The sequence below is a fragment of the Ovis aries genome, chromosome 5 (genome assembly GCF_016772045.2).
Source record: "Ovis aries strain OAR_USU_Benz2616 breed Rambouillet chromosome 5, ARS-UI_Ramb_v3.0, whole genome shotgun sequence".
Classification (NCBI taxonomy): domain Eukaryota; kingdom Metazoa; phylum Chordata; class Mammalia; order Artiodactyla; family Bovidae; genus Ovis; species Ovis aries.
The window spans coordinates 28591708-28604688 of NC_056058.1; the positions used below are offsets into that span (position 1 = coordinate 28591708).

At 42.9% G+C, this 12981-nt stretch overlaps 1 protein-coding gene across 3 annotated transcripts in view; it reads right to left on the reverse strand.

Annotated features, from left to right (window-relative positions):
- Positions 1–12981, reverse strand: part of SNX24 (sorting nexin 24) — a 172575-nt gene that overhangs the window by 91510 nt on the left and 68084 nt on the right. The gene's annotated exons all lie outside the window — the stretch shown is intronic.

Genomic DNA, 12981 nt, shown 5'->3' on the forward strand with positions numbered 1-12981 from the left:
AAGGATAATTATTTCTCAACTAACATGTGAATGTAAGTTGATATGAATTATTTGCTCAACACAATGGCACCAAACTGAAATTGAAATATGACTTTCAAAAGTGAAAAAGTATATCCATAATTATAAAAATGTGAACAACCTAATATTTAGTAGAAATAGTTAATAAACATAGAACATTCACATGTCATAGAAGATTTATTAACATAAAATGAGATGTTAATCTTGTTAAACATAAGAGCAAGCTATAGAGAGAGTACACTTTTGTGTTTAACGAAATACATAATCATGAGTATATGTATATGTTATGTACTATAAAAGTCAGAAGAAAAAAAAAAACACTAAAATGTTCTGAAGGGATGAATAATGTTTTTTCTTCTTTTCACTTTTCAAGGTTTTTGCCTCCAATTTTTCTGCATTGAAGATATATCTCATCTTGTTTACTCAAGTTTTGAGTGATAATACTCTCAGTTCAGTTCAGTTGCTCAGTCATGTCTGACTCTTTGCGCTCCCATGAATAGCAGCATGCCAGGCCTCCCTGTCTATCACCAACTCCTGGAGTTCACCCAAACTCATGTCCATCAAGTCAGTGATGCCATCCAGCCATCTCATCCTCTGTCATCCCCTTCTCCTCCTGCCCCTCATCCCTCCCAGCATCAGAGTCTTTTCCAATGAGTCAACTCTACAGATGAGGTGGCCAAAGTATTGGAGTTTCAGCTTTAGCATCAGTCCTTCCAATGAACACCCAGGACTGATCTCCTTTAGGATGGACTGGCTGGACCTCCTTGCAGTCCAAGGGACTCTCAAGAGTCTTCTCCAACACCACAGTTCAAAAGCATCAATTCCTCAGTGCTCAGCTTTCTTCACAGTCCAACTCTCACATCCATACATGACCACTGGAAAAACCATAGCCTTGACTAGACGGACTTTTGTTGGCCAAGTAATGTCTGCTTTTCAATATGCTATCTAGGTTGGTCATAACTTTCCTTCCAAGGAGTAAGCGTCTTTTAATTTCATGGCTGCAATGATCATCCGCAGTGATTTCGGAGCCCCCAAAACTAAAGTCTGACACTGTTTCCACTATTTCCCCATCTATTCTCTCTAGTGAGAGGAAATAAGCTATAAGTCAGCTATTCTGAGTTCCAGGTTCATCTTTGATCCTTATTAGCCATAAAGATAGAAAAACCACTTCTGAGTACTAAGCCCTTTCATCATCTATAACATGAGGGTGTTGACCAGATGCTTTCTAATGTCTTAGTATTTTACTTATGTATAAAATAACAACCGTATATTGCTTTGTCACATGTATTTTTCTCCCAGGGATTGTGCCATACGCACGTATTCTGTGCTCTGTTTTACATAACCAATGATGACGGCAAATAAATGTTAACTCATTCACAGCTAACTGTGCATGGGCACCCTACTGTTCAAACTCACTGTCTTCGGGTCAGATTCTATTCAGTTAGTTGTTTTTCTCTCTCTGTCTCGCCAAATAGCAAATTCAGCGGAGAAGGCAATGGCACCCCACTCCAGTACTCTTGCCTGAAAAATCCCATGGATGGAGGAGCCTGAGTCGCGAAGAGTCGGATACAACTGAGTGACTTCACTTTCACGCATTGGAGGAGGAAATGGCAACCCACTCCAGTGTTCTTGCCTGGAGAATCCCACGGACGGGGAAGCCTGGTGGGCTACCATCTATGGGGGTTGCAGAGTCGGACACGACTGAAGTGACTTAGCAGCAGCAACAGCTATCCTCCCCTACGGCTTCCCAGGAGGCTCAGTGGTTAAGTACCCATCTGCCAATGCAGGAGATGCAGGACAGGAGGGTTTGATCCCTGGGCTGGGAAGATCCCCTGGAGGAGGAAATAGCAACCCACTGCAGTATTCTTGCCTGGGAAATCCGATGGACAGAGGAGTCGGGTGGCCCATGTATATGCCGTGGGGTCACAAACAGTCAGACACAACTGAGCGTGCACGCATGCCCCATCTTCCCTCCTGTATGTGCAATATCTGGCTGTGAAATCAGGGTGTTCTTTCAAATGTAAGCCCTAAACTGATCTGGGCCAGACAATGGCTTTCAGAGAGACTAGACCACACGTCCTCTGCTCACTTCTCATCCCACTGTTTCTTTTTCTTTTCCAAAATGCTCACCCTTCTTTCTTCCTTGGTCTGAAAGCGAATGCAGTAGGCCCTGTATGTGACTATTCACCTGAGTTCTCTAGTTCCTAGACACTTCCTCTTGCCTTGGAGGGGAACGTACAGCATCGCATTGTCAGAGGTTTTGAGCACATACTCGCACTTACTCAGGAAAGGATGGATGTGGCCAACAGTTCGCTATTAAAAGGATGCAGATAGGATAACAAGGATAAAGGGACATGTAAAAGCAGGTTCTGTGAAAGGCATTTTTCTGAAGTTGTTAACAACCGTATGCCTCTACAGTATGAAAGGGTGCGCTGGGTCCCGATGAGGGTGAACTCTGCAGCCAGTCTGGCGCCAGCGGGGAGCGGATCCATTAGTTGGCTACGCAGACCCTTCTCTTGGTACTGTGACAAAGCGCACTGTCCGTCTGACAGGTGAAGAGGTACCAAGTTTGTTTTTTCAAATTTTGTATTGGGGTATAGCCAATTAACAGTGTTGTGATAGTTTCAGGTGAACAACGAAAGGACTCAGCCAGGCATATACATGTATCCATTCTCCCCCCAACCTCTCTCCCACTGAGGCTGGCACATAACATTGAGTAGAGTTCCATGCGCGATTCAGTAGGTCCTTGAGGTGCCAGTTTTGTTTTGCTTTTCTAGTTAACACCATTATATCTCATTTAGATTATTTTTCTAATATCTAAACAACCTGGAGTTAATCTACTGTTGGGATCTCTTTAATAGGCGTTCTGAAATAAATATAACTACAATGACTAATTTTTCTGGCAACAGAGTAAAAACACTGCACCAAACCCTACAGAAGCAAGTTAAAAGAAGCCCTCCACCACTTTCCTGTCCAGGTTTGCTTCTGACTGCAAGATACTGCCTCCAACTGAGTTTTGTGCTTTTTTTAATCCAAAGATATTCCTACTTCATTAACACAATTCTTCATCTTTTTTTTTACTGCTTTGTTAGCATGAAGGAGAAATTCCAGGCTTTAAAAGATTCAAATGACTTGTCTCTAAATCAGACCTGGACTCTCTCCTCTCAATGTGCCGATTTACATGAAATCTCTTAGAGTTTCTCTGCTTCCATAAAATGCGTGTGCCACTGCCCATCAAGGCCCAGGTTTGCCTCTTTGCACAAACAGTCCAAAACAGTTTTCCTGATCTGTTTCAACTTGAAGTGTTGTCAATATATGGATTGTCTTGCTTTCTAATTCAGTGAAAAATCTAGTTTTCCATTAGTCTCTGCCTTTCTAATTTTCAATACAGCTTTACTAAATGTAATTATTAAAGGCAGATTCAAGAAAGCAATTACTGAGCTACTGGTTTGTATCTCTGAAGTCTTAATAAGTGGTAAAAAGTTGTAATTGCACTAAGAGTATAAAATGAATTTTTCTATGGATTCGACATATACACCCTTGAATCTGTATATGGGGAGACATGTTTGAAACAATATATAGAGCATGCTCTCTTCAAACCTGCATTTAAACTTTATTCAAAGGCAGCGCTCTGTGCTGGAAAGGGCAGGAAAGGACATTTCAGAAAGGCTACACTCTGCTCTTTCTCCAGGACTTTATGACTTAGGTAAAGAACTTAATTCCCCTGGATTTCCCTTTTTTCCATACATCGATAAATATTAATATGTGAGAATGTTAAACTAGATGGCTACCAAGTACTCTTTCAGCCTAAAGTTCTATGAACTACTTATTAAATGCTTAATCTCTGGTAGGCTCAGTATTATACACACACAGTTTCCAAAGCTTAAAATTTAGTGAAAAATAAACATGTAATTAATAATAATATAAATATAAAGCAATATATAAAAGTGCTATCTAGTGATATAAACCAAATTAATTTTTCAAAATGTCCTAAGGAATAGCTGTGCGTATGAAATGGAGGATATAGCTTCTTTGACAGTTATCCAAACTATATAATATGGCTTTCTATCTACAGGCAAATAGTGGAACATCTGCTATACAGTCACAAATAACAAATCTGAATGGAGCCACTGTCCCCAAACCAAGATGCCTCTGAAACATTTGGTAGGCAGGTAGTGACCACTCAACATTTATCTCAGACCATTCAACTTTATCTCAGTGTTATGACATTATTTATTAACTCATGAGAGGCAGAGGTGCAGGTTACTGTCATTATTTTAAAGATAAGAAGACTGAGAATGAGAAAAGTGGATGACTTTTCAGAAGCCTCATAGCTAATCAGGGGGTTGTCTTCTGGAACACAATCATGAGTAGCTTTTCTGCAAAAGTAATTGCTGAACAAGGCCATAGAAGCCCCTGTCCCTATGACTGTTCACCCTCACACCGAAGCTTAAAAGGGTACATTGAGCATCATCACTACTACCATTATCTGAAGGGACAACTGCAAACTCAAAACCATGCTGTGGTGATGTCTTCAACTCCTCCTTCATGAAGGTCTAACAACCAAATTAGAAGTCAAGGGGGAGAAAATGGGAAACAGAAGCCATCAGGCAAACCAACCACGTGGCTCTTCCTTTAATTCTAAGTGGAAAACCTGTATACTATGTCCATACTGAATCATCCTTCAGGGTGGAAGCTACATTTTAAGAACATCGCTGTCGCAGAAGACAAGAGTCTTTTCCATGGAGAAGCCACGGCAGGACCAGAGGTCTTTCCCTGTGGCATTTGAGGAGCAAGGAAAGATGTTCACCCTGGGGGAGCAAATGCAATCTTTGAATATTTACTGAGCAAATGAGTACAGGAATCACGGTGAAGTTGTATCGACCCCAATAACAAAATTAAGGCCAGCTAGTAAATTTTCATATAGTCTAAAGCTGAGAAAAAGGATTCTGACTTAAGAATTTGCCATGCAAGCATAATGAGCCCACACTTCAAGTCACCCACCAGATAAGGCCGAACGGACAGCTTGCAGGCAGCTCATGTGAAGAAGGACTACTATTCAACCCATTCTCTGGTCAAAGATTGTGTTTGGGGAAAACAGACTGCATGCCACTGTTAAGTAAACAGCCCCTTTCTTTAGAGTGAGTCAATACGGGCCGGGTGTCATTAAGCCAGAGAAATAACTAACATAAAATCTGAGATGCAGAATGTTAAAGATAAAGACCTCATTTTACAAGGAGGCCCTGAGACCGAGATCCAGAGTAAAAGCTTCTAAAACACAAAAGCACAAATAATTATGAACACAAAATCTGAAATAGTCACTTGAAAGAATTAAGACAAGGGGGTAAACATTCGACTTTCAGCTCTGAAACACCAAGAGAACAAATGCAGTGATGAACCTTAAGAAGGGCCACAGAAAATGCATCCAAAGGACCCAAATCCACAGAGGAGCGGGGAACAAAAAGCAGAGATCCAGCCCAACTTGAGTACAGAGTCAGGAGCACACTTTCCTCACGCAGTCAGAATGAACAAGCCACGCGTGTGGACACAGACTCTGAACAAAGAAGCAAAAACTAGACACAGTGCGAAGTCCTCTGGGTTTAATGTTAATTCTGATATTATGTAGCCATGCTACCCTGAAGGGTCATTTACTCTCACTTCTGATCGCACTCTGTCTGTCTGTCTGCCTAACTATCTACCCATCTACCCATCCAGTGAAACTGTACAGTTCACTTCTACGTGTAAACATGTGCGAGACGCTGTTGTGTTCAGGGAACTAAAAGCACAATGAATAGCCTTACATATGCTCTGCCAGACAGGACAGTTACTGAAATAGGACACCCCAGTCAGGGCTAAGTCCTTGAGAAAGTGATGCAGACACTGAGACCTGAAGCCTCAGGGGGAGGTGAGCAGGGCCGAGGGACAAGGTTACTTAAACTAAAGAAGATTCATTTGAGTAGCTGGACTGTGAGACTAAAACTCAGGGCCAGGAAAAAGGATCCTTAGGAAGTGGGGAGCCAGACCACACTGGGCCCCTTAAGCCACACTAAAGACTGACTGGCCTTTACCAAATGAGCAATGAGGAGCTGCTCATTGCTGGTAAGCAGGAGCCAAAGTGATTAGATGTGCAGAAAAATCATGCTGACTGCAAAAATGTTGCATTCCAAAGGGTTCAGAGTGGATGGGGGAGGACTGAGTAGGAAGTTATTAAAGTCTTCTTCAATGGTCTGCTTCACACTGAAAATTTTATGTTTCGGACATTTTCATGTAAGCATTTTATAATTACAATATATCAGATTTAAAATGAACTCAGTCATATAACAATTATTAAACTCACCCTTTAAAAGCTGAATAGTTGGCCTTTTAAAAAGGAAGTCATGAGGACCCTTTAAGACACCTCTCTTCAAAGGCTATTCTCCCTTCCTCACCCACACAAGACCAAGAGAAGGCTGTTCTGCTGGTTAAGACAACAGAGGAAACCACTGTAGGTTGTGGGCACTGGTCTAAGAAGGAATAGAGGGGCTTGGTTGTCCTCCACCTCACAGGGGATGTGTGGAGGCCCCCTCAGGCCATGAAGGCAGTTTGCAGGTGTCCCCGGAGGAAACAAACAAATCAAGAAAAAAGTATGGGTGGGACTGGGGGTGAAGGGAGAGGAGAGGCGTTGGGAGTCAGGCATACTATAAAGGCTCGCTGAAGGAGAATGCAAAAGCAGAAGGCATTCTCAGGGCCCTCTCACTTCAGGGTGAAGTGAGCTGCCCACTTAGGTGAAATGGAAAAGAGTGAAAATCAATGGATATACGAAAACCAAAGTCACCATTGGGGTAAGACACTGAGAGAAGAGCATTTTGAAAGAGAATCAGAACTATTTCACTTGTCCCATAAAGGATACCATAGGGGAAGAACTCTGAGGCCCCCAGATGCTAAGTGTCTGATGATGGGGATTCAAGTAAAGATGGGTTATAATCTACAAGCTGTAGGTCTGTGTTCATCAGGATGAAGCGATGCATTCCACTTACAACTGGGATTCCACGTTACAGAGATCAGCTCTGGGTTCTGTCAAAACTGTGTAATGATTAGGCTGGTGACATAATTCTGAAGCATAGGAAGAAAGTACCAACCAAGGGCTTGGTTCCTACCCGGCACATGACTGGGAGTGTGGGTAGCCTATTCATGCATTGTGGAAAGCGCTTGAGGACAGAGCAAGCCAGTCTTCAAAAGGGGATGGATAGGGAAGGGACTGAAAATAATCAAAGCAGAGTTTTTCACATATCCATTAGTAGCATCCGCCTGCCCTGCTCGCCACCTCAGTCTGATTAAAGGGAATGATGGCCAGGAACCACCTACTCTGTCTCCATTCTCAACAGAGTCACCCCATCTAATATCCTTCCCCCTCCCCTCACTCATCAATGCCTGTCTTGCCTCAGGCTAGGGCTTGGAAGACCAGTCAGGATTGCCCTATTTTGAACCAGTCAGTCCTAAAGGAAATGCTGCATATTCATTGGAAGGACTGATGCTGAAGATCCAAATACTTTGGCCTCCTGATGCAAAGAGCTGACTCACTGGAAAAGACCCTGATGCTGGGGAAGACTGAGGGAAGGAGGAAAAGGGGGTGACAGAGGGTAAGATGGTTGGATGGCATCGTGAAATCAATGGACATGAGTCTGAACAAACTCTGGGAGTTGGTGATGAACAGGAAAGCCTCCATGGGGTCGCAAGGAGTCAGGCACGACTCAGCAACTGAACAACCACCACCACCATATTCTTATAACCTTGGTCCTGAAATAAAGGGAAAAGAACTTCAAAAGTAAAAGCGACAGCAAAATGAGTGGCGATGTGAAGACCATGAAGAAAGCAGAAGCCTGGGCTGTAGTCCAGGGGACAAGCCTAGGAGAGGGGAGGTCTCAAGACACCCAGACAGGAGGCAAAGAGTGCCTCACATCCTGGAAGTTCTAATGCAACTCTTATATTGGATTCTTTTAATTACATTTCCCACTGTCAAAGTAAACTTTATCTCTGGTGATTGTAACTTCCTAATCATCTCCCTTTACAGCTGCTACTCCTAATAGTAAAGTGATGGTTGACTATTTATAGAATAAACTGATATCCTTCTGCCTTGAACCTACAAGCCCTCAATCCTCTCTGGCCTCAAAGCTGCATTCCTCAACAGTGAAAAGCATGCACTAGAAAGGATAATTCCATTAGGTAGTTTGCAAAAGATAACCACACTGATGTAATGTGATCCAGTCATTACTACAGGGCCTGCCTCTGAAAATAAGTCATTCCCTTGGCGAGTAATTTTTAAGTACTCCGGTGGATCAGGCTCTGAGCTGGCATACAGTGGGGCAGAGAGACAGTCTCTCCCTGACGAACTCAGAGAAGAGCTAGAGATGAATCACTTGTAAGTATGTGATTATGACTGCAATAGGAGCTGGAAGAAGTCATTCTAACAGGGAAACCTAGGAATGTAAGGCCAGCCCTGCTATTTAACACTGTGCTCTATTCCTGATGGGGCTTCCTAGATGGTTCAGTGGTAAAGAACCTGCCTGCCAATGCAAGAGACACGAGTTCAATCCCTGGGTCAGGAAGATCCCCTGGAGAAGGGAATGGCTACCCACTCCAGTATTTTTCCCTGGGAAATGCCATGGACAGAGGAGCCTGGTGGGCTACAGTCCATGGGGCCACAAAGAGTCAGACATGACTAAGCGACTGAAGAACTACCTTGATGAGATGGACAGGCTAAGGCCATTGTCCTCAGGGTTTACAAAGCCCTGGGCTGCATATAGCTCTCTCCACTCTGCTATTCAGACTCTAGACTTATCCTTGGAGACCAAAGACCCAGGTTCATACTCCAACATTATTGGCTGGGTGTCTCAGTTCAGTTCAGTCGCTCAGCCGTGTCTGACTCTTAGCCTACAGTTACTTAAACTCACTGGCCACCAACATTTTCATCTGTTAAATAGAAATAACACCTTCTCTATGAGGATTTAAATGAGTTAATACTTACAAGTTCACTGTAGGGTGTCTAGCATACAGTAAGCACTGAACAAATGTTTTAAAAAAACATTTTCATGACCTAAGTATCCCTGAAGTTTAGTCAATGCTACTAAAATTATTTGAACTAGTGTTTAATGACCCCTCATTTAATACAGCTTAATGTCTTTGACTCACTTTGGAAATGAAGAGTCTAGAAAGACTGGTCTTGGAATATGTGTCCTTTGTTAAATATGGTAACTACTGTATTTCCTTTTGCACATTTAACACAGTTTCATATGTGAAATAAAGAAATGTTTTTTATAATTCAATATTTTAAATAGGTAATATGTTCCTACGGTTTTAAAAGCTTTAAAAAAAAAAGATATGCAAACATACCCAGTGACGCCTCCCCTGAAACCCCAACACTCTGTGACCAGGCTGCACCCTGCACCCTGCTTCGGACGCTGTGAACAGGCCCTTTCAGCCTCGCTATGTGCACATCTGACTGAGTCAGTGTTACGTTCTTCACTTTAACATCACACACCGTTCTACTTCTTGCTTCTTCACTTAGCAATGGATCCCAGCATTTTCCCATAGGAGGATATGAAGACTGTCCTTTCCCTCCTTTTATTGCTACATAATATTGTCTTACATGGATGCTGTTATAACAAAAGTCTTTTTGGCTACATCTCTTTCTGGATTGACACAAACTTTCCTAATTGTAGTCTTGGCAGTGGGTGATGGAGAAAATGGGTAGAAATATACTGTCATCTGCCTAGATCATTCTTAGTCAAAAAAGTAAAGAGCAACTAGTTACTTTTGGTGGATTTTACCTAAACAATTTACATAATCACTATGCTTCAGTTCACAATACTAACTTTTCCCTTAAATTATTTCAGGCCATCTGTTCTGTATTTTACACACTCTGGGATCGTCTTCCTTGGTGTTTCTATGGGGAAAAGCGCTGGCTGCTACAGTATCCAATCAGTTACCCTGAGGAGATGTCAGCTGTCAAGCATGTCTTCTGCTGTGATTTCCCGCTCCTCTCTCCCTTCCCACTCTGGGTGAGCTGTCAAGTTTCTAGTTTCTGACGTGCATTTACATCACTCAATGACATCTGACAGCAGTGAAAGGCCACAGAAAACTGCTTATTGATCAGAGCAAAACTAGTTGACGGAACAGATGAGGTTGTATCACAGAAATGCAGCCACATTCAGGTGATGACATTTTGCTCCCCGCACACAAGAGCTTAATGGAATACAACTTCATTATATCATGCCACTTGTGCTTACCGCACCAAGCCCATCTCCTGACTGTTTTGTCTATGTGGTGATGAGGACAATCTATTTGCGCTGGTTTCAATGTATTGCTAACCTGATTTCTTCATGGACACTTGCAAACTGCTTGTGGTCTGTCCTGACAAATAGACCCAAAGACACTGAAATCTCAATCTTGCTAAAATCTAATTGCACTGTCCTTTAAAAAAAAGAAAAAAAGAAAAAGAGAATTACCACTTAGTGGGCTGTAACTACGCAGTTTAAAGAAATGGGAAATCTTAGTTATTTCTAAGAACTAAAATGGAGAAGGGACAGCAACCCACTCCAGTATTCTTGCCTGGAAAATTCCATGAACAGAGGAGCTGGTGGGCTACAGTCAGTCCATGGGGTTGCAAAGAGTTGGGCACGATGAGTAACTTCACTAAAAAACACCAGATTAAGGCCCTCGGCCTACAAACTGTTCTTTTCCTGTTTTAAAGATAACCATTTCAACAATTTCCCATTTCCACCGCCAATGCAGGCAGAGAGAGACTATAAAGTTATGAATCAGTATATGTCTGATAGAAGAATCATTAAGCCAAACAGATTCAAAATGTTTTGCCACAAACATATAGGAAAAGGCAGAAAGAAAGGAAAAGGCAGCAAATGGGACAGAATCACCAGCCCTCGCTGACTCCTAGCTGAAAAAATGCTAAAACTTTCCCCTGAGGGTTGTCTGGCCTTCATCTTCTGTCTTTAATTCCTCCCTTGAGGCAGGCGTGTTCTCCCAGATTACGCATTCCCACAGCACCCTCACAACCTGTCCACATCTGCATCTTATCTGGACTCAGTATTTTTCTTTAAATAGCCTTTTTACTTCAATAAAAGTTAAAGAGAACTTTACGGTGAATATGAAAAGAAACACTTGTTTTAAAGTCATGTTTCCTGCTGAAGCTTATAAGCCTTCAGCCTGTGCTCCAGTCCAGACAAAGGGAGATCAGCAAAGCCAAGCCAAGTTAAATGCTTTGGAAAAGTTTTAGGAGGTGGGAAGAATGGCATAGGACGAAAAGGTAAGTCAGCAGGAGGAATCTTCTCCCCTGTCTATCAGCATTATTGAAAGCGTGGGCAACGACTGAAATCATGCCCTGTAGCACTGGTGGCCTGTATCTGCTACTGTGCAGGTCCTGTGGGGCTCTTGGGCACAAGGCCTTTCTGTGTTCCCCATGTCTTTGATTACAAGCAATAGCCTCCATTCAGTCTCCACAACCTTCCCAGAGTTCCAATGGGCAGATTCAAGCAGTTGTTAATTAAAGAAGGGAGGGGATGGGAGACCACGGAGAAACAGTGAAGGGCAGCCTTGGGCAAGGTCCTGTTCCCTCACCAATGGATACATACAACAGTACCTTTGAGCTATTCTGCAGATGGGGCTTCCAAGGAGGCTCAATGATAAAGAATCCGCCTGCCAATGCAGGAGACTGGGATTCGATTCTTGGGTCAGGAAGATCCCCTGGAGAAGCAAATGGCAACCCACTCTAGTATTCTTGCCTAAGAAATCCCATGGACAGGGGGGCCTGGCAGGCTACAGTCCATGGGGTCACAAAGAGTCAGACATGGGACTTAGTGACTACACAACAAACAACAATTTTCCAGACAAAGAAACCCCCTCCTGTTGGGAGAAGTTAATGATTAATGATGGTATGCTGCCCACAAGCATGTATACCCCAGACAGCTGGAGCTGAAAGTTGATGATGCTGACGCCTACTTACCTCACCACTGGCCCATCAGAAGAATGTCCATGAGCTGATATGTCCTCTTTGAACCATTACTATAAAACTTGTCACTATTGTTCCAAAGCTGGCACACAGAGTTTTGAAGGGATTCAGCTGCTGTGTTCCCCTTTGCCTGGCAAGGCAATAAACCTATCCTCTACTTCACCCAAAACTCTGTCTCCAAGAACTGATTTGGCACCAGTGTACAGAGAGGCCTTCCCAGATGGCACTAGTGGTAAAGAACCCACCCGCCAACACAGGAGATATAAGAGATGCAGGTTCGATCCCTGGGTTGGGAATATCCCCTGGAGGAGGGCATGGCAATCCACTCCAGTATTCTTGCCTGGAAAATCCCATGGCCTGGCAGGGTATAGTCCATGGGGTCACAAAGAGTCAGACACGACCGAAGTGACTTAGCATGCACGTACAGAGAAGCTGAATTTTTGGCATCATATTCAAGCCTAGGGAACACGGGCACAGTACAGTGAATGAGCAGGAGCTGGGTTCAAATTCCATCCCTCCTACTTCCTATATGGTCCCCATCAAATTATTGACCCTCTATGAGCCTTACTTTCCTCTCATCTGTAACAGGAGATTCTGACCACATACAAACCTTAAAGAATTGTTCCGAGGAGTAAAAGAGATCAAGCATGTATGCTACTTAGCATAGTAGGCCACATTAAGAAAATAGTTCTTGTTATTGCTTTCTTCCCATCTCCTTGTGCATATCTTGAGCTTAAAAACCATAAAACAAAAGGACAGAGGACGGAAGAAGCTCAAGGCAGAGGGTACATGAAGAAAAGAAAGGAACGGAAGGACTTCTTTGGCGGTCTAGTGGCTAGGACTTGGTGCTTACACTGGTAAGTGTCCAGGTTTGATCCCTGGTCAGGGAACCACACCATACAGCAAGGCCAAAATACAAAAAAAAAAAAAAAAAAAAAAAAGAAAGAAAAGAAAAGAAAGAA